This window comes from Mustela nigripes, chromosome 12 (genome assembly GCF_022355385.1).
Source record: "Mustela nigripes isolate SB6536 chromosome 12, MUSNIG.SB6536, whole genome shotgun sequence".
Taxonomy (NCBI): domain Eukaryota; kingdom Metazoa; phylum Chordata; class Mammalia; order Carnivora; family Mustelidae; genus Mustela; species Mustela nigripes.
The window spans coordinates 89,633,200-89,656,637 of record NC_081568.1 but is presented as its reverse complement, the minus strand read 5'-3'; the positions used below and the strand labels follow the sequence as shown (position 1 = coordinate 89,656,637).

The 23,438-nt window shown below is 37.4% G+C and overlaps 1 protein-coding gene and 1 pseudogene across 1 annotated transcript in view; both read right to left on the bottom strand.

Moving 5' to 3' along the window:
• Positions 1-23,438, bottom strand: part of NDUFAF2 (NADH:ubiquinone oxidoreductase complex assembly factor 2) — a 163,547-nt gene that overhangs the window by 58,994 nt on the left and 81,115 nt on the right. The gene's annotated exons all lie outside the window — the stretch shown is intronic.
• On the bottom strand, positions 13,780-17,170 carry LOC132028125 (PRELI domain-containing protein 1, mitochondrial-like; annotated as a pseudogene).

Below are 23,438 nucleotides of genomic sequence, written 5' to 3'. Positions count from 1 at the left end.
GCAAATTCTTTTTTTTTTTTTAAAGACTTTATTTATTTATTTGACAGAGAGAAATCACAAGTAGGTAGAGAGGCAGGCAGAGAGAGAGAGAGGAGGAAGCAGGCTCCCTGCTGAGCAGAGAGCCCGATGCGGGACTCGATCCCAGGACCCTGAGATCATGACCTGAGCCGAAGGCAGCGGCTTAACCATTGAGCCACCCAGGCACCCTAGAAAAAGCAAATTCTAAACTTAATACAGAAATTTTAAATTTCCTGCCATAGTATACAATATTAATTTTGGTAGAAAAAAACTAGATGCTGTGTTAAAGGAAAAAAAAGGACTAACCAATTAATCTTCAGCCACTAATGGCCAAAATTAAACAACAGCAACAAAAGCCCCATTTTAGTAATCAATGGTGTTCAAGTCCTTCAAATTCTGCGAGTATGTGTATTAGAGGTTCAAGTGGCTGCTGCTACTGCCCAAGGGAATTGCTATTCATGACCTCTACTAAGTATGCAATGAATCACAAGATCCTGTTGCCACATTACATTAGCAAACCCAAGGGAACCAAATCATAGGTTGGATTCTATGACCCATCTGAGTAACTAACTCTCACTGGATCTAAAGGAAGAGGGCAAAAGCTAGTGAGTTATGGATTTCATACTTCAGGTTTGAGATCAACACTGGTGCAGGATGGTAGCAATGTAGAAACATGAGAGCAGAGGTAGTAGTAAAGAAAAAGATGTAGATGGGTCGGGGATGGGATGAGAATGCAATAGGCTTAATTTTCTCAATAATAAAATTTTGATTAGCATGTATTTTAAGTTTATATCAAAGATATAAAACTATGTGGTATTTTTGGGGCGCCTGGGTGGCTCAGTGGGTTAACGCCTCTGCCTTCGGCTCAGGTCATGATCCCAGGGTCCTGGGATCGAGCCCTGCATCGGGCTCTCTGCTGCTTCCTCCTCTCTCTCTCTGCCTACTTGTGATTTCTGTCTGTCAAATAAATAAATAAAATCTTTAAAAAAACAAAACAAAACTATGTAGTATTTTCTTCTGTTTCCACAAAGTCTCAATTATGTCCTTCAAAGCAGCTTTGTCAAAATGGTGGTCTCAAAACGTGTTCCTTTGTCATTGAGCCCGTGTGCCTAGGGAAACCAGGTAAGTTTCCTACTTCCCAAAAGTTAGCAAGATGCCTGCCTGTTCAGGGAATGCAAGATGAAACAAGGAAGACAGTGGTGAGTAACTATGAGAGGAGGAGCATGGTTTAACCATGATCACACCAGTCATGGACAGAAAATTGGGCCTTACAAAATACTACTCTTCCTACTCCTGGACCAACCTTACACCATGCTAAATAGACTGAGTGACATAATTAAACAAAATGACCTTGTTGCAAATCTCTCTCCCACACCAACTGAAATTCTAGCAACTAAAAATTCCTTCAGTTGCCAACCACGGAAATTCCTGGGGGTGACTATGCAAGAGAAAGGAAGCCAAAAAAGGTAGCCTAAGAAGAGTGAGTGACTGGTGTTATTTTCTTTGCCTTAGTAATAATAAGTGTAAGGTTGAGATTTCATGTGCAAGCCATCAATGGGTAATAACTCTGAAGTATGAGGTTAAGGAAATTCTGCATTTCATTGTAGACTTACTGAATCAAGCTGATTTAATCCTAACACAGAGATTCCCCAAGTTTTAAAAAGAGGAGTTACCTTTTGCTTACCTTATCCTAAATAAATTTACAGTAGGTCAAGGTATTAGTAATGAAGCCCCGAAGTTGTAGGGATGAGTCAGGATAAAAGGAGCCTATAACAATGACAGCTGCATTATTCTCATAGTAGAGGCTCAAAATGGGTATGTGTGTCTTTACTAAAATGCCACTTAGATCCACATATATAAACTCATCATCGTAACAAAAGTTACCATAAAATTAGCATACTAAACTACTTCTACATGAAAATTTTACAAATGTTTGGATGAATTAAAATACCTGTGCCTTCATATAGTTCTTATCTAAATACCAAGATATATGTTCTTTTAGCTATAACAAGTACAGAAATGAAAACTATCTTCTAAAACACAAAATCCTAACAAATGGGTTCTGAAAGTAGGTGTGTGCTCTAAGCTTTTAAATGCACATCAAAAAATTGAGCATGGAGGAAGATGATAGAAAGATCTATCAGTCCCAGGAGCACCACTAAAAGCATATATGTTACAGCTATATTTAAATGTCTGTGACACAAAAATTAACATCTTATTCCTACCCTTAGGTTTATAAACTTAAATTAAGGTCTCCCAAGATTTTTAAAAATCAAAAATCATACCTCTTTGTGTATAAATGAAAAGACAGAGTAAAACATGAGTTAGTATAACTAATTCGTTGACAATTGCTGAAAAAATCTTGTTTACAAATAGACGACATCAAAGATGTATAAAAAGTGTATATGTACGGAATAAGGCCACTGGTTTACCAAATAAATTTTTTTGTGATCAGATATAAGTTCCTGCCCCCCAAATAAATTGTTCTAAAACTACTCCATTCTTTGTAATAAGTCCTACTTATATAATTTTTAAGAACTGGAAATGAAATCTATTACTCCCATTGAGTAAGAAATTATGCACAAACTGATCACTTATTCACACTAATATGTTTTCATACAATAGTTGCAAAGACGATCCTACTTATCAAAATAGAGCATTTTTAAGTACCTGATCAGGTGTCAAAAATTTGGGGTCTAATTTATATTTAAACATTGTTTTGATAACAAAAACATTAATCTAAGATACGTATAGGCTTAACAAGTCTTTTTTTTTAAAGGTTTTATTTCTTTATTTGACAGACAGAGATCACAAGTAGGCAGAGAGGTAGGTGGTGGTGGTGGGGGGAGCAGGCTCCCTGCTGAGCAGAGAGCCTGATGTCGGGCTCCATCCCAGGACCCTGGGATCATGGCCTGAGCCGACGAAGGCAGAGGCTTTAACCCTCTGAGCCACTCAGGTGCCCCTAGGCTTAGTAAGTCTTAATATGACAATAAACAATTGACACTGGTGTACCCAATGAGTTTTATTATATAAAGCAATGCATAGTTTTTTCACTTAACAGTAAAACAACATTAGATTTAATTAAAACAGTCAAAACAAAAAGTCTGAATTCATGTAGATATGGTCAATGGTATAGGGATTTAAAGACTACGGAAGTAACAACATTATCTTACAAACTTAAAAAAAATTTTAGGGGGGCACCTGGGTGGCTCAGTGGGTTAAAGCCTCTGCCTTCAGCTCGGGTCATGATCTCAGGGTCCTGGGATTGAGCCCTGCATGGGGCTCTCTGCTCAGTGGGGAGCCTGCTTCCTCCTTTCTCTCTGCCTACTTGTGACCTCTGTCTCTGTCGAATAAATAAATTTAAAAAATCTTTAAAAAAATTATTTTAAAGCTACTGCCATGGATTTAAAGCAAATTGCCCTAGGATACAGATTTCGTTTTCCTCTGTTTAGAAAAATACAAAACCTACTTAGTTAAAACAATAGGGGGGAAAAAAGGGAGATCTCCGGGTATTAGGTAGATGACAGGCTTAGGTAAAAGACAGATTTCATCAATTTCACTTCTGGAACAGGGTATGGGAACCCTGGACACAGACAGGGCAAGAGGATCTACAGCAGAGAGCCCTAAACATCAGACATTCAATTTTCATTCAATCCAGCTTTGTGGTTTGTCACACTTTATAGTATTACATTCTCAATATTTTTCTTTAATTTGGCTTGTTTTTTTTCCCCTTTCAAAATTCACTTTTACTTTACTCTAAAAAATACCATGAAATGCTAGACTTAAATTATATTTGACCCCTTAACAATGGGGGGTTAGATGGGGGGGTAGAGTCACAACCAACCACTCCATGCAGTTGAAAACGCAACTAAAGTTAACTCTATTGGAATTAAAATAAAAATTTTAAAAAGAAAAAAAAAAAAAAAGAAGAAAATCCAACTTACACTTCTGGCTAACTACTAATAGCTTACTGTAAAGACTTAACTATTAATAGTTTACTGTTGATCAGAAGGCTTAGTGATAACATAAACAGTCAATTAACTCACATTTTGTATGCTATATGTATTCTATATTGTATTCTTACAATAGGGTGAGCCAAAAAAAGAAAATGTTACTAAGAAAATTATAAAGAAAAAAGACACCTATAGTGTTGTATTTATTTATTTATTATTAATTATTATGATTTTTTAAGATTTTATTTATTTATTTGACAGATGGAGATCACAAGTAGGCAGAGAAACAGAGAGAGAGAGGAAGAAGCAGGCTTCCCGCTGAGCAGAGAGCCCAATGCAGGCTCTCCCAGGACCCTGGGATCACGACCCGGAGCTGAAGGCAGAGGCTTTAACCCACTGAGCCACCCAGGTGCCCGTTGTATTTATTTATTGAAAAAAACCCATGTATAAGTGGATCTGCAAAGTTCAAACCCATGCTGTTCAAGTGTCCACGGTAGTTGTATTTTTTGCTTAAGCATATACAGTTATATATCTTACAATTTTATTATTATTTTTTAAAGGCTTTATTTATTTATTGGACAGACAGAGATCACAAGTAGGCAGAGAGGCAGGCAGAGGGAGAAGGGAGGAATCAGGCTCCCTGCTGAGCAGAGAGCCTGATGCGGGGCTTGATCCCAGGACCCTGAGATCATTACCTGAGCTGAAGGCAGAGAGATCATAACCATGGATTTAAAGCAGAGCTGAAAGCAGAGGCTTAACCCACTGAGCCACCCAGGTGCCCCTATATCTTACAATTTTAATGGGTATCTTTGTATCACCTAATGGGCATCTTTTGTATCATCCTGCAGACCACACTTGAAAAACCACACTGTTCTACAGAGACAGGCCCAGAAACACACATGGTGATACAGGGAACAGGAGCCAACATAACCAGTAAGAAACTTCTGTGGATGGGAAATGGCTGATGAATACCAGTCTTTCCTGGAGAAACCTCATGTCTTTTTCTGGTTCTATTTGCAGCTAGACAAATGGCTAATTCTAAGCCTAGAGCAGAGTGGGTTCAAGATGAGTCTGGAATATCTTGCTGTGCCAGAAAGTAAGGGAATTCTCAAAAAAATTAAAAAAATAAAAGAGGGGTTTGTCACAAGAACTCGAGCCAGTTACAGGGGTTGAAATTTATTAAATTTGGGATAAATCTGAGCACCAAAATAATTAAGGAATTACAGACCAGCTATTCTCAGATTGTTAGAGAGAACTCTGTGGGGTGCCTAGGACCCTTTTAAGGGGACTTGGAGGCCAACACTATTTTAATAATAATACCAAGAATGTTATCTGCCCTTGTGGTATATAAATACAATGGAATACTATGCAGCCATCAAAAGAAATTAAGTCTTGCTATTTGCAACAATGTGGATAGACCAGAGGGTATTATGATGAGTGAAACAGGTCAATCAGAGAAAGACAATTATCGTATGATATCTCTGATATGAGGAAAGGGCAGGGCAGGGAGTTGTGGGGGGTAGGGAAGGAAAAAATGAAACAAGATGGGATTGGGAGGGAGACAAATCAAAAAAGACTCTTAATCTCTCAAAACAAACTGAGGGTTGCTGGGGGTAGAGGGTAGGGTGGGTGGGTTATGGACATTGGGGAGGGTATGTGCTATGGTGAGTGCTGTGAAATGTGTAAGCTGATGATTCATAAACCTGTACCCCTGGGTCAAATAATACATTGTATGTTAATTAAAAAAAAAAAGAATGTTATCTGTCTTTTTCACTTCCATTCTTTCATGAATGTACAGTGGAGTTTTCAGTCTGCATAGTATTCCATTGTATATATATATCACATCTTCTTTATCCATTCATCTGTTGATGGACATCTAGGTTCTTTCCATACCTTGGCTATTGTGGACATTGCTGCTATAAACATTCGGGTGCATGTTTCCCTTCGGATCACTACATTGTTATCTTTAGAGTAAATACCCAGTAGTGGGATTGCTGGTGGGTCATAAGGTAGCTCTATTTTCAACTTCTTGAGGAACCTTCATGATGTTTTCCAGAGTGGCTGCACCAGCTTGCTTTCCCACCACCAGTGTAGGAGTGTTCCCCTTTCTCTGCATCCTCGCCAGCATTTGTCTAAAGAAAGCTCTTTCAATAGCTGTGAAAAGTTTAAAGAGATCCTGAGACCAAAATGTTTGAGAACTAAATATGCCACTAGGAGAAAAAATAATAATAATAAAGGAATCCATAAATCCAAACTGCTAAAAGATAGAAATAAATAGAGGGATAAATAAACTGGGGAGATAAAAAGGGCTCTTGCTTATTACAATACTAAATAGTAAATGTAGAAAAAGTGTCAGAGCTGAAATACCATCATTTTGTAACCATCACGATATAAGACCAGTTTTGGTAAGAGTAATGGAAGGGAATTTTTTGTTTTATTTGGAGGTAATTTCCCTTTCCTCTGTATATAGAGTGTTCTTACACATTTGAAAGGTGAATAAGGCTTACATATTAAAAGACAGTTGGGGGGCGCCTGGGTGGCTCAGAGGGTTTAGTCTCTGCCTTCGGCTCAGGTCATGATCTCAAGTCCTGGGATCAAGCCCCACATCAAGGGCTCTGCTCAGCAGGGAGCCTGCTTCCCCCCCACCCCGCCTGAGGCCTGCCTCTCTGCCTACTTGTGATCTCTCTCTCTGGCAAATAAATAAATAAAATCTTTAAAAAAAATAAATAAAAGACAGTTGGATTAGGAATTAAAAAATTTCTAATTTGGTACCTATAAATACTGCCTTCCTATGGTCTCAGTGACCCTGTAAGACCCTTGACAGGTACCAGACAGGCAGGTAACACCAACAGCCCTGAAGAATGAGACCACAGACTCAGGCATCTCTTCTTCTCTAGGCCCCTGCTCCTTCCCTAATCCAGGGAAGATATTTGGGCAGCCTTTAATCTTTAAACTTTGGAGCTTCAGAACTCATAAGTTATGTATCATGCTTGAGGAGGTATTTTCTTCTATAATTACCAAATCAAAGGTGGAGGCTTATATTGGTTGTGACCCATAAGCACACAAAATCCTTGGTAATGTTTCCAACCACCTGCCTACTTCCAGCCCAGTATTTCCCAGTGGTGGAACAGTGGGAGGGGAGATGAATGCTTTGGGGTAGAAAAAAGAGGTTGGGTTGACTGAGGTGACACATCTCTGAGATAGCTATCCCCTTATAAATAAGCAAGACTCCTTGGCTTGGAGAAATGGTGGTAGGATGGCCAAGGTTAAGACCCTTTCTGTCTGACTGACGCCTGGACCTTTAGCCCACTGGCAGTGATGAGTGCAGCCAGGTGATAATCCTAAATCAGTTTGCCTGGTGATATAGACATGACTGCATTTTGCATAGAAAGTAGGCTTAGAAGTGTTGGTGCCCAATACATGGAAGTGAGGGCTAATGAAAGCCAAGAACCACACTCCACTGGTTATATTTGGGGACTTTTAACATTGTTATGCTGAGCATCGTAAATTTAAAAACAAACAAACAAACAAACCATTAATTAAGAGTACTAAACTAAGAATTCTTAGACTGAAAGCCATCTTCACATATGACTTAAAGGATCATCTGAATCTGAAGTTACTCAGATGTAACATTTATTAAGAGCCTGCTATATACCAGTCAGTGTTTATGTATCTTCCATATATTATCTCTTGTCTTCAAAGCATCTTTTACAGAGAAGGAAAAAAAGGCATAGGATGATTAGCTTATTTTTATTGACTTCTACTCTTAAGCATTTCCATTTAAGATTTTTTAAATTAGCATTTACAAAGTTTGCATACAGTATCAATACAGATATCCAATTAAAAACTAATATTTTATTCATAATCATAAGCTATTATTTTCCCATAGTGATCAAATGAGGCATTTCTGCTTGAAAATGTGATGATTCTATAATTTGACATATTCTATATATATTTATATAAGCATGGATGACTATCTCAGGAGGTCGCAGCAGGTAATACTTTTTTTTTTAAGCAATTAAAGAGGCCTTCCAGATAAGCTTTCAGAATTTTTAAGAAAGCCAACTAGTTCAATGGATTACCTTAAATCTTATTAGCTTCCTCATACTTACAGGTTTCCCAAAAGGGACCTCTGCTTCCATCTTAGAAAATCCAAAATTAACTCTTTAAATCTGACTTCATTAATTTTTTAAAAGCCATAAATACAATTTTTTAAAAAGATTTTATTTATTTATTTGACAGACAGAGATCATAAGTAGGCAGAGAGAGAGGAGGAAGCAGGCTCCTCGCTGAGCAGAGAGCCCAATGTGGGGCTCAATCCCAGGACCCTGGGATCATGACCTGAGCTGAAGGCAGAGGCTTTAACCCACTGAGCCACCCAGGTGCCCCCATAAATACAATTTGTAAAACTTAAGTCTGAAAGTACATGTGAAGAAAATCATAATTAAAAAAAAAAAAGAGATGAACACATTGCAAATTCGTGCCTGTGGTTTTCACTTGGACAATAAATTCTTGTTATTTTTTAAATTTCATAGTAATCTTATATGCAAACAAAAACTTAAAGTTCTAAAAATGTTATGTTATTTAGCCAACAAATATATACTGAATAGTCTATTATATTAACCCAAGAAGATTTATAGTAAAAAATTTAGTAGGTTTTCTGAACGCATTCCTAAATCAAGCATGGGAGTTCTAGAAATAGCTAGTATTTTACTGCATTTTCTTCCCTTCTATGACTACAGAAATCAAACATTTTTGTGTAAAAATCATTTGTTTTCCAAATGGCAAGGAATTTTCGACTCTCAGAAAAAAGACAGCTGTAATTACACTTGCTCCCCCACCCCCCAAAAGTAGGTAAACATTAAAAAGTAGACTTCAAATGATAGATTCCTGACTATTTAGTCATGTAATAATGTGTTCAGCCTGAAGAAATAAAAGAGAAGCAGCCATTTCAGATTTTGACTGACATGCAAGTAATCAGTTTTTGAAAGTACTTTATTCACCTAATACATTCTACAATTCTTTGTAAGCCTAAATTACCTCCAATGTATAAAGTATATTTATAATTGAGAATCTGAACATTTAGCAAAATAACACAAGAAAACTAACATTCAGTGATCCTGCTAAGACTATGTCTGAATTATGACATAGGAGTTAAAATGTCTTAAATATGCAGACAAAGGGAAGGAATAAAAGGGGCTGCTAAAAATCTTTTTAGCTAAATTAAAGAGGCTTTAAGATATATCATATGGCAATTCCAAGTTTTAAAAGGGCTATTTTTTTTAAAAGATTTTATTTGTTTATTTGACAAAGAGAGTATGAGCGGGAAGGGGGGCAGAGGGAGAGGGAGACTTCCCTCTGAGCAGAGAGCCAGATGCGGGACTCAATGCCAGGACTGAGAGATCATGATGTGAGCTGAAGGCAGAGGCTGAACTGACTGAGCCATCCAGGCTCTCCTTAAAAAAGCTATTTTACAGTGAGGAAATTTATGACTGAAAAATCTTCATTTTATTTTTAGAGACAATCACTATTTAAGCAAGCAAATTCTAATCTGGTACATCCTTAATATAAAAAGGAATAATATTTTCCCCTCTCAAAATTAGCACACACTCATAGTTCAGTATAAACCAATATGATCAAGTTTTTTATTTTCACTTTAAGGGTCTTGAGCAATTGGGGCTATCAATATAGAGGTGAAGAGAGAAACTGAAGGAATAAACAAAAAGAATTTAAAGAATCAGAAAATTATGCCACTTGTACAGCTTGGGCCTAGCTCAAACTTTATTTTCAGATTTGAAATGTAGAAGGTATGGCTGATTATTTGATTGGTTTCCAGATCCAAAGAGTTTTATAGAAATGGAGTGGTACTTGGTCATTTTACCAAAGATCATAGCTACCCTTACATAATTCACAGAATATATGACAGTTTTAAATATGAATAATTTAGTAAAAATAAATAGAGTACATTTTGTGGTGCATTAGTCTTAATTTTAAAAATACATATATTTATTTATTAATCCATGAAATTACTAATACTCTTCATTAATCTATTTAATTTAGTTACTATCAGGCACTACTTATCATTAATGAATAGAAATCTGTTTTGATATAGAAAGAAATCACATAATCACCTAATGAATTGTGATATTCATCTGCTTAAAAGGAACTATTCTAGTATTTGTGAACTACATCCTGAGTATAATACTGGGCTCAGCTGGTGAAAGGTTGAGGTGTCAATAATTTTCAATCTCTTCTTTAAAAGATCTTCCATAGAGGTTGAATTTATAAAACTGCTCAAAGCAGAGCTTCTGTAGTTGAGACAAGGGTGCACAACACTACTTCACCTTTTGCCCCCTCCCCTTCCCAGGAGGCAACCTTCTCATGCTCTGGGAGCCAACAAGCCCTATGAAAATCACATATTCAGACCAAGTATCACACTTTTGAGACTGTGAAATGCATTCAAGCACATGTATTGGTTCCCTAAACAAAATCAAGGTCTTGCGAATGGCAGAAAGGGTATCATGTATTTTGCTTCTCCTTACCTTTCACAGAGTTCATCAAGCCATCTATTAAGAACTCCTGAGTAATCAGGTGGAAGACAATGCAGGATTTTCCCAGCAGTTCCACAGTCCAAGGAAATCTAAGGCCAACTTCATATGTGGAGCTATAATTTAAAGCTAAAGCATGACTTAAGGCCTGCTTCCCATGTTTAAACAAGATGAGTTCAGTGAGAAATCATTTTCTCACTTGAGAGAGTTCTTAGGAAGACATTATAAGTCTGTATAGCAAAGAGGGAGAAACAGCTTTTGGATTCACAAGTCCTCAAGGAGGCAGGCCTACTGGAGAAGCACTGGCAACAATTCCTTTAGCCCCTCAAACCTAGAAGATTCACTGAGGAGGAAGAATTTGGGGTAGTCTAAGGCCAACCCAAGCAATGAAAAGACACAAAGGAAAGGAAAGAAATTCTAGTAAGAGCAATTTATTTATAGTATCCCATTATTTTAGTCATTAGTTTTAATTTTCTCTACAATAAAACTTTGCCTTGGCTAATAACTAATAAAACTGGGTAACATAAATTTTACCTACGTTCTCTTCTCCAGCTCACTGGCAGAAAGCAAGGCTAATAAATTGTGACTTCACCAAAAGGAAGCCTGTAGAAGTATGAAATGGGAAGGCTGGCCACATTTTGCTTGTGCAGGTTGCAATAAAGAGTATTATCCTGTTATTCTTCCCTACTTATTCCTTACTTTCCATTGATGTTCAAAAAGATTAAAACTATAGTCACAAATACTGAAGATCTGCAAAACGGTAAATATTACTTTAAGATAGGTGTGTCCAAATCTATTGTGCACAAACGTAGACTACATCTACTCAAGGGTGTACTTGGTAATGCCTATCAAGATACTCACCTAAAAAAGAGCCAAAAGAACCAAAGTCTTGGGGCACCTGGGTGGCTCAGTGGGTTAAGCCTCTGACTTCAGCTCGGGTCATGATCTCAGGGTTCTGGGACTGAGCCCCACATCAGGCTCTCTGCTTGGCAGGGAGCCTGCTTCCCCCCCTTTCTGCCTGCTTCTCTGCCTACTTGTGATCTCTCTCTGTCAAATAAATAAAGTCTTAAAAAAAAAAAGTCTTAAGCATTTTTTATTCTTAGTAATAAATAATAAAGCTTAACATTTTTCCTACTTCTTGCTACTTCTTTATAAGACTCCAGGGTCCAGAGGTCATCTATTTTAGTCTAATTTTGCAAAATACCAATAACATTATGTTAATGTAGTTTATTAATTTCATCTGACTTATTTAGGAGATGAACACAATCATATTTATTATCATATTATGTATATGGCACTTATTAGACACTTTATATTTTCTTTAATTCTCACAACAATCTTTATTTTTATAATTGAGTAATTAAAGCTCAAAGAAAAGGTGACGAGAAAAGGTGTGTTTTCAAGTCTATCTAATTTTTACACGGAAATTTAAGTAGACTAGTACAGTCACCTCTTCTGCTACAAAACCTGATGTATCAACATCATCCACATATAATCAAATTCATACTGCCTCTCTTATTTTCTCCTGACTCCCTTTAACAACCAGTTTAAAACTACTTTGCATTAACTTCCCAAATTCTCCCTTTGTTTTGAGACAGGAGAGCAACCTAACTATTGTATGACAACAGCACCACCTATTGGCTGTAAAGGGATGGAATAATCTAAAATAGCACCTGCTTCCTTACCCTTCGAAAGACCAATGCATAATTTGAGTTCATATCTTCTGCCTTTTATTTACACCTATTTAAAAAAAGTTTCAACTGAGTTAAGTCCACTTAAAAATTTTTTCCTCATAAGTACATCTTTTTTATCCATCTCTCCTTTTAAAAACCTGCAGAGTTCTTGCATCTCTCTTGATTCCATTGCTAAAAAGTAATGTGTTTTTGCTGATGTGCAGCATTTCAAATGAACTGTTGATTAAAAGGAATGTGAATTATTCTGGAACTTGAACTACCATTCAGAACACAATTTCAATGGATATGTGTTGAATTTGAACAAGCTGCTTACATGGAACTTTTGGAATTCAAGTAATTTGTAGGTTGGAAACTTGTTATAATACTAAAACATGTAAAAGTATTGAGTCTTTCACTGTACTTTCCAAGGCAAATAAAGGAACAGAATTGTAACACAAAAGCAATACAGCATATATTCCACCCCTGCTCAGAGCTGATAAACATTTTGTCCTGCAGAATTTGAATCTTGTACTACACAGAGTAGAACACTCAAATATTTGTTGACAACAATAATGAGGTCCTTGATATTTTGCAGTGGCTCATTAAAGTCACACCAGTGATACAGGAAGGAACAGCTTCCATTATTTTGTCTTTTATCTCTATGATGAAAACTACCAGGATAACATTTATAACTCTAATCACTTAAGGAGCTCTAATCATTAACTTAAAGCAATGCTCTACTTGGATGTCCTTATATTTCTGTGACAGAGAGTTCTGTATCTTCCTGTAATATGTCCTAAGTATCTAATCCTTGAAGTCCTATCTTTATGGTAAGCTCTGCAAATTCCCATCAAGGAAATTTTGTTTTGAAACAGGAGAAACATGTAAGATTGCTCAAGTAAATTGATCATTATGAAGTCACTTTTGTTGCTGGTACCAATCAAGTAGCAACATGTTTTTGTCCCTTGGTGTGTGCCCAGCATCTCAGTTCTAGAAACTGCTCCTGAAATTCTATTTTGAGTCCAATTTTTTTTATGCAGGAAAAGACCACCAGTGCCCGTAAATACTGTAACCAAAAGTGTTCTCACCAGCTTCGACAGAGACTATTCTTGATTAGAAAGAGAGATCCTGTTTTCTTACATTGAGATCTGTGGCCTAATCCTGATGTCCAATGCCCAGGTGTATGACTTTCTCCTCACTGTTAACTATATTCCAGCCTTGCAAATCATCTGCCCAGCAGTACTTTATTGGCTCCCCAAGACTTTGGAAACCTATGGTGTTGGCTGTTTCATCAATAATTATGACATCCATCTCTCCCTATTCCCCACTGCTTTTCCTTTCAAATCTCTCAAATCCTTTGATAGTACTATTATTTTACTCATTTCCTAATTCGAAAACTTTCATTGTTTTTACAATATGAATATACTTTACACTGTATCTTTCTGGTTAGGTTGACAAATATTGTTGTGTTTTTTACCACAACAGAAATTTTGTTTGGAAGTTGATTTCTACTAATAAAGGGCAAGTTATAAAGGGCAGAGGGATTTGAGCCAGGTGGACAGGCATCCTACCACATCAGGGCCTGGGCTAGCTACACAAATTGCTGCTGTTGCTGCTCTTGGTGGCAAGGTTCTTGGCCTTCTCTGTAGCTGCTAGTGCCTCCTCCTTTGCCATCTCCTTGGCTTCCTTGGCTGTCTCAACAGAGGTTTTTGGAAGGGGCCTCCCCCTGCAGCTTGATCAAGATGTATTCAAAGCCCTTCACAGTCTTGGTCAAAGTACTTTGTAATAGAGTGAGGCCAAATTCCTGGACAGCTCTGGAGGCACTCTAGAGGAGACCCAAGCTTCCTGGTGGATTTTGGTCCAGCCCCTATTCTCAGAGCTCATACAGTAAACACACCATTCCTCTACTACCATTATCTGGGTGTGGTTAATGTTCCACATGAAGGTGGTTATGGTCTGGTTCTGCAGGTCCACAACAGAATCCTCTAGGATGTAAAAACTACACTGATTGAGCAATGTTGGCAGCATTGTAAAGTGTAAAGACAAGGTTGTTGTCTTTACAAACAGTCATTGGGCTCTAGCGGGGCACCCTGCTGGTCCAGGTCAGGAGACCCTGGTACTGGAGCTCCTGGTCAGCGGTCACCTCCCTGTGCACTGTGTCTTCCCTCAAGACATGTCTACTGTAGGGATTTGGGCACCGCTGCCAGAAAGCAGCAAACACTTGGTCCCAGGAACTACACAGCATGCTTTCGCACAGGAAATACTTCACCACCAGCAGGGCAGCTCAGCATCCGTGCAACACCATGTGGGGTACGAAGGTCCGGTAGGGACTCAGGGCAAGCCCACCAGGCCCGCAGCTTATTCCCCTCAGTGCCGCACCCATGCAGCAGCCTCCAGCCTGAGGCACTGTCTGCCACAATTGAAAGATTTTACAACTATTTTTTACAAACATCAATTTATTTTACTACTAACTCCCTCCCCAACAATGCCAACCTTTTAACAAAAATATACTAATATTCCTCTGATTTGTTCTTTTTACTTTAATGTTTACACCACCACTCTCATCCAGGCTCCTCTTATTTCATGCTTATATTAACTGAAAATCCTTTCTAACCATACTGTATTCTGGTGTTTATTCTTTATTGTTCAGAAGTCCTTTCTTTAGGGAACCATTTACTATTTCATTCCTTTTGATCATGCTCTGTCCATTGAGGTTGGGAGGGAGGTTATTATCCCTCTATCCAGAGGTACGATTGTGAACTAAATTTGGCCATAGTATTAAAAATCTTTAGCCACAAAAATTATTTCAGGGATGGGCACATGACACCGGCTAAGCCAATCAGCACTTCCTGAGATACTGTGCTGGAGGCCCGGGAAGACTCTTAACCTCTATGATCATAACTAACAAAGACCACATAGACCTGAAACTGCTGGGGCTGTTTATCTTACATTGTGGAGAAACCCTATCTATGAATGAAGCTAATTTGGAAGAAAAAAGGGTCATGTGATACAGAAAACACAGTCTCATGCTATTGAGCACTTGAATCTAGCTCAATTTTGGTTCAATTATATTTTCTATTAGTTAGGGTAGGCTAAGCTGTAGTAGAGATGGAGTCTAAAAATAAAGTAGCTTAAATAACTATATCTCTTTCTTATGTGACTGTTCTGGGTGGATGTTCAGGTAAGCCAGCATTTCCCATACAGTCATTTAAGGATCCAAACTGAGGGCTCTCTAGCCATCTTCAACATTTTATTTCCAAGATTTCCCTAAGCACTGCCATTTCATTCAGCCAGAAAGAAGGGCACTGAGAAAACAAAAGGAGATTGTACTGGTGGGGCCAGGAAGTGACTGACTTCACTTCCAGTGACAATCCACTACAGAAAATGCGATCATATAGCCACACTTAATTTTAAGGAAACTGGTAAATGTAGTCTACCTGTGTGTCCAGTAAGAAAGAGATAGTGGATTTTGGTGGAAAGGTAGTGGTCTTTACAAATACACTCCTGGATAAATCTAAATCAGTAAGAACCCTGAATACCAGGCCATATCATATTGACCCCAGGAAGGCTGTTACTGAAGTTAAATATTTGGTAAAATATTATTACCCATATTTTAGTGTTATCATAAAAAATACTCCAGAAGGAAACATAACAAATCTATCAAAAGATGTTGTCAAGGATACTTATTCATTACATTGCATAAAGTCTAATCATAAAAACCATGGAAAAAGTCACATCAAATATCAGTACTAAGAATACTAGAAAAATAACAAATATCATTTTTCTCTTATAGGACTAAGAAAGATTCGCAATACTACAACACTAAGGGTGCAAGAAAATTACCAAGTTCTTATATTGTTAGGAAAGTAAATTAGCCAGAATGAACTGTGTTACCAAGTTACCATTTGTGTGTGGCCAAAAATGATCTCTAATGGCGTATTTACATGAGATTTTGTACTTTCTTTATTGGTTGATTATTTTTTAATAAGAAACATGATATTTTTTTCAGAATAAAAGTAAAATGAGTTTACAGTTATTTTTGGAAGACAAAAAAATAGTCATATTCCTTTAAAATAGTTATTTAGATGACTGATCTCATAGCTATGGTGACGTTCTGACCAGAAGGCTGTCCCTTTCTGAGTTGGTTGCAACAAAGCTCAGAGATGCATTTGCAGGTCACTTGGAGTGAACGTGCAGGTAACTGGAGTTTATATTACAGCTTCATATCTGGCTCCACTTTTCCCTCACCTTGATTGTACTTTCTTCCTTCAGTACAATCTTATACCTCTTTCTTCCACTCTTCAATCTCAAATTCTCTTCTGGAAGAAGGAGCAGCATGATTTTATGACACAATTTTATTGTATCACAGCTCTATTACTCTTACTACACAAAACTTAAAATTCCACAATGCCTATACATTTCTTTTCTTTTTTTTTTTTTTTAAAGATTTTATTTATTTATTTGACAGAGAGAGATCACAAGTAGGCAGAGAGGCAGGCAGAGAGAGAGAGGGAAGCAGGCTCCCCGCTGAGCAGAGAGCCCGATGCGGGACTCGATCCCAGGATCCTGAGATCACGACCCGAGCCGAAGGCAGCGGCTTAACCCACTGAGCCACCCAGGCGCCCCTGCCTATACATTTCTTAAAAAGAAAATCCAAATTCTTCACTTAGTGTTTACTCATTCTAATAAAACACAAAATTTTAAAATACATGAAAAAATACAATAAATATTTATTTATATAAACACAAATATACACACATACACTGAGTTCCTAGGTCTAACACTGTTCTGTATATGGGAGAAAGAGAAAGAAGGCTCAAGTTACTCACAGTCTGGTTCAATGGTCTTAGCAATTTTTTTTTCAGGATGACTCACATCAGAAAACCTAATGGCCTCGCATTCCCAGAGGCGTACCAAGATGTATGCTATGTACAATTTGCAGCATGATAGCAACAACTTTGTCTCTGATCTGAGCCATAATGGCGGTCTCAGGGATCAGATGGTTATTTATTAATACAGATTCACTATAATACAGATATAAGTATAAGAGAGAAAATGCTATCTGCTATGATACCACATAGGAAAAAATAAGGAATCTAGAATTGTGGAGTATAAAGAAATGAGAAAGTTTCTGTAAGAGATATTCATCAAATAGGAGTTAGGCAGACAAAGGAGGACGAAAACAGATTTCAAGGACCATTCCAGAAAATGGAAAATTATAAAGACAATTGGATTTTACACAAGGAAGATGGTGAAAATATTTCTGGGTACTTGAATAGATGCTGCCTTAAACAGGATGTCATCTTTTTGGCACCAATGAAAAGCCAACTAATCCATAGGACAGCATTTTTAGATATATGACGCTGATTGCTCTGAAAAGCAAAATACTTCCAGTCTATTTTAATAAAAATAATTTTAAAATAATTTACAGTTTTTATTCTGCCTTAGTAAATTAAACACCCTTTGTGCACACACTTTATCTTTGGATCTCATGCTAATTACAAATAAGTAACATAGTATACTGTACTTTACCATAAATAGATCCTACTGGCATTAGCTTTTTGACTTTTAAATGATCCCACCACAGCACAATAACTCAGTTATCTCTTATTGCCAGTCAGTGTTACTGCTTCTAACTACTGTCAATTAGCTTTTTTCAAACCTTTTATGTAGAAAATAAGAAGGGAAATTGTCAGAGGAAGAAATATTATTGAGCTTGCTACATCCCTAACCTATTTTTGCACACTATACCAAGTCAGTAGCTCTGTAGCCTGTACAACATTCAAAGTACATAAATTTTGTGATTTATTTATTTCACACTACCTTGAGATTTTGTTGGATTTTGTTTTAGTTAATTCCCAGGCAAATTTTCCTGAATTCTTAAGCTGTCATAAGCCTTATGTAAGGTCTATCATTTGGCACACAGTGAAGTCGAAAAGGGTTAAGGTGCACAAGTTTCAAGTTTAGACTTTTGCTATAATCTCTGAGTGATACTAGACATTTAATCATAATTCCCTCTTCATCAAACTTTAACTTAAAATGTACTACTCTACCTCACACCCATTAGGATAGCTCCTGTTAAAAACAAACAAAACAAAACAAAACCCCAAACCCAAATCAGACAAGTATTGGCAAGATGTGGACACATTAGAACCCTTGTAGCACTGTTAGCAGGAATGCAAAATGGTGCAGCTGCTATGGAAAACAATACGGTGGTCTTCAAAATAATTAAAAATAGCATTATTATATGATCAAGCAATTCCACTTGTGGGCATAAAAGCAGAAGAACTGAAAGGAGGGTTTCAAAGAGACAGAAGTACACTCAAATTCACAGCAGCATTACTCACAACTTCCAAAAGGTATAAATGACCCAAATGTCCACTGACAGATAAATGGATAAACAAAATGTGGCATATAGATACAACGGAATACTATTTAGACTTAAACAGGAAAAAAACCCATAGAATCAGGAAATAAAATGGTGGTTGCCAGGGGCTAAGGGAAGAGTGGGGAACTGAAAGTTCCTGAGTTTCAGTTTTCCAAGATGAAAAGAGTTCTGGGGATTGAGATGCACAGGAATGTACTTAATTCTACTGAAATGTGCATTTAAAAATGGTTACGATGGTAAATTTATTTTATGTGTCATTTACTGTATCTTTCCATATATATAGAATTTATAGATTTTGAACACTTGGGAGACCCCACCATAAATTATTTCAGGATGTTATTTATTTATGTATTTTACAGAGGGAGAGAGAGAGAGTGCTGTACAGAAGGAGAAGCAGAGGGGGCGAGAGCAGAGATGGAGGGAGAGGGACAAGCAGACTGCATGCTAAGCATGGAAACTGGCACAGAGATCCATCTCATGACCCTGAGACTGTGACCTGAGCCGAGATCAAGAGTCTGACACTTCACCAACTGAGCCACCCAACTGCCTTTTCCTTAACACTCTTAAAATTATTCTTTCAACGCTCATTCAAAGACACTATGCATTAGGTTAAAAAATGTCCTCAAAGGGGCGCCTGGGTGGCTCAGTGGGTTAAAGCCTCTGCCTTCTGCTCAGGTCATGATCCTGGGGTCCTGGGATCGAGCCCTGCATCAGGCTCTCTGCTCGGCGGGGAGCCTGCTTCCTCCTCTCTCTCTGCCTGCATCTCTGCCTACTTGTGATCTCTGTCTGTCAAATAAATAAATAAAATCTTTAAAAAAAAAAATGTCCTCATAAAGACAAGGGTGAGGAATGCACAAAAACGTGAATGTACTGAATGCTACCATACTGTATATTTTAAATTGGTTAATTTTGTTATGTGATTCTTACCTCAGTTAACAACAACAGCAACAAAAATCCTCATATATATTTGGCATTTAAAGATTCCCAAGGCCAAGGGCTACAGGATGAAGAGCTGTGGCTAGTCTCAGCCACGGACTGCATTAAAACCTCACAGAAGTCTGACAACATAAGAAGGAATAAAATAGGTGCACCTGGGTGGCTCAGTCGGTTCAGTGGCTGCCTTCGGCTCAGGTCATGATCCCAGGGTCCTGGGATTGAGCTCCACATCGGGCTCCCTGCTCAGCAGAGAGCCTGCTTCTCCCTCTCCCTCTGCCTGCTGCTCTACCTACTTGCACTCTCCATCTCTCTGTCAAATAAATGAATAAAATCTTTAAAAATAAAAAAGAAGGAATAAAATACTGCAGTAATTCCTTAAATGTGGTGCTGCAACAAAAGTAGTTTATGGTAACAGTAAGACAGAAGAATGTGAATGGATATACTTTACCACCACCAGCACCATAGACTAAATTGGTATATAAAAGGCAACAAGCCTGTGATTCAGGGCTCCTTTCACCTGGCAAACAACTCACTTACCAGGGCTGCAAAATCAAAGAGATAGTAGAATCAGACCTTGGAAAGCCCAAGAATGTGAAGACAAGGTACTTCGACTTTCTCCTTGGCACAACAGGGAGTCACTGGCAAGTTTCATAAAGCAGGACACTAACAGGTTCAAAGACGTGTTTTAAAAGAAACACTTTGGGGACGCCTGGGTGGCTCAGTTGGTTGGACGACTGCCTTCGGCTCAGGTCATGATCCTGGAGTCCCAGGATCGAGTCCCGCATCGGACTCCCAGCTCCATGGGGAGTCTGCTTCTCTCTCTGACCTTCTCCTCGTTCATGCTCTCTCTCACTGTCTCTCTCTCAAATAAATAAATAAAATCTTTAAAAAAAAAAAAAAAAAAAAAGAAACACTTTGGTGACCACTTTGAGGGTGAACTGAAAGAAAGACTGGAATACCAGACTACCACAATAATCCAGAGAGAGGTTTATAAAGTGGAATAGGCCAAACTTTGGGATCAAAGAGATACAGGGTATAAGGCATGGTACCAGGAGCTTTTCTTAATTTCTTCCTTATAATTTCCACTTTGAAGCCTAATATTATTTTTTGCATTTTACAGAAGAAGAAACAGAGGCTTGTCACAAAATAAACTTGGGTCAAGGTCACACAATTAGTTGGCAGAGAAACTAGAATTTTAATTTCAGTCTATATGGCATCAAAGCCTGTGCATGTACATTTTCTACTACCCTGTGGTGTCAACCAATATGTAAACAAAATAGTTAAGTTGCTTTATATAACAAAAATATAAGTTTGGGTGGGGGAGGAGGCTACATAGGGGACAGGCTGATGAGTATTGGGGATTGTATATAAGTGATGAATTACTGAATACTACTCCATCCAAGTACTAACCAGGCCTAACCCTACTTAGCTTCCGAGAGCAGATGAGATTGGGTGCATTCAGGGTGGTATGGCCGTTGACCTGAATACTACTCCAGAAACCAATATTATACTGTATGTTAACTAACAAAATTTAAATTTAAAAAAGTAAGTTTGGGTATACTGAATACTTCCCATCAACAGCACAGTTAGCCCTCATGAATATAAAAATCCATGTTTTATTCCTTAAATAACTTCTTTATTCCTTAAATAACTTTTTGGTATTTAATGAGATCTTAAATTACATGTACTAAAACCATTTTTACCTGGAAATAATTTTTTTTAAAAAATATAGTCCTATTAAAGGAAACTCTTTACACTACGTAAGGCTGAGCTTATAAAAAATTACTATGTCCTCCTGTAATCTATTTATACCATTTTTAATAAAACATTACATGAATATAATGGCTCAAATAGCATATAATTAGAGGCTGTAATCCACAGGGATATATTTGATCTTTAAAGTTGCACATTAAAATACTTTCTCTCTCTATATATATATTATATATACAACATACATATATATTATATATGTATAACATATATAACATTTAACATGTGTAACATGTTATATATATATATATATATTACAAAGAATACAAAATTCTATATAAATGCAAAATACTTAATTTGGGAGATTAATGTATATTGGTTTTTAATATACCTTGGCTTCAACAGAGAAGGAAAGGATGATAGGCATGGGTGGTTTTACCATGTATGTTGTGGCAAAAACAACTTGAGACACAACCACAAAGTCTGACAAAACAGCCCTAATTGTGTGTTCCTTTGCCACCACTCACCTCTCAAATCACCTATTTTAAGGCACTGCAGTCAAACTCTGGTGTTCTTACAGTGTCAAAGATAATATTTTGCAGTGCCTGGTTGCTTCTAGCAAAAAGATGAGAGTAACGTCTAAATCACAAAGTAGAATGAGGAACGACACTTCTCTATCATAATCTCATCAGGAAAAAAGAAAACAAAGGTTAAGGGGAATATTTTTATTGAGGAGTTGGGATTAAGATCACCTTCGCTGAGACTGGGAAATATGGTGATCAGCCCAGGTAAAATGGCTTCAAGAGACTTAGCTGCCTAGGAGTTAGCTTTTGACAACTCCCAACTTCTCGGTGCAAATTAGTAAGCATTTCCATTACCCCATTCTTAAACAAACTTGCTTATTCAACAAGAATCTCAATTTTATAACTCTAATGCCTCATTCTTCACATAAAAACAAAAACTATCCATGCCTTTGAAACTATTTGAAGTAACCTATCTGATTAAAGATCCACATTTTAAACTCCTATCCTTTTCAAAAAGTTTGAGTTAGCACCAACCCCAGGATACAAAAGTAATTTGACAACTGAGTTATTTGCCAAGAAGTGATATGAATATTTATCTGGGTTTTTTTTCTTGATGTAAAATGGATAAACAAGCAAACGTATCTCCTCAGTGAAAGCCTTACCCAAACGTAATTTTAATACTCTCCAAATTGCAAAAAGAAGGAAGAGCCAAGGGAATGAATTTTTGTTTGGGGAGGATGAATTTTTAAACTTTGTTCCAGTATATATTAGCTCTTAAAAAAATTAGATACTGGTCTTATTTAGAGACACGCTTAAATTTGTAATATGAAAGGGAAATAAATACATTTGTCAAAAATAAGAAGGCAATTTTAAAGGGGAAAATATGATAAGAAACAAGACTCTTGATTATTTTTACTTCATGTTTAATAAATTGCTCTGGGAGTAAACTTTCTTTGCTCTTTTATTCTATCTGCCATGAAGTAGGGATGATAAAGTCATTGACACATGGCTAGAAAGGCTTTCCTTTCACTATAGTGAGAGTATATACCCTGAGATGAAGGCCACTTTAGCTAATTCTAGGCATTCACAGCATCACCCAAACACCCCATTTACCTCTTTTATTTTTCCCAGTTTTAAATATCTCAGCAGAAAACCCTGCCTGGAGGAGACATTACCCCGTGACAAGCTGGGTTGATTAATTTCTAGATAGTGGGCTCTGTGACAGGTTATAATCCTACTGACAAAGACAAGATTTTCATATTTAGACAACATGAAACATTAGAGGGAAGAGAGGAAAATGGCTGCTGTAACACTGAGGTCTGCAGGCAGTGTGCACCTACGACAAACCATGAGCTGTTTCAGAAATGCCTGAGGGCAATCCTCACCTCCAACAGTTAAGGCACTGTCTTACTTCACAGGTCCCTACAATTAGATAAGATTACCTTGGAATGCTTTCACACCAGCTAAGTAGAAAAGCAAATGTTGAGTAAACTTCAGATATTTTTTAGGCAATTTGTTAAAAGCACAGACTATGGAAGGAGACCCCCCTGGCTCTGAAATTTATGGGCTTTTATTCTTTAGTATTATGTAACTTCCTTGTATCCCACTTTCCCTACCTATAAAATAGGGATAATAAGAGGAGTCAAGATAGTGGAGGAAGAGCAGGCTGAGATGATGCCAAGTAGCAA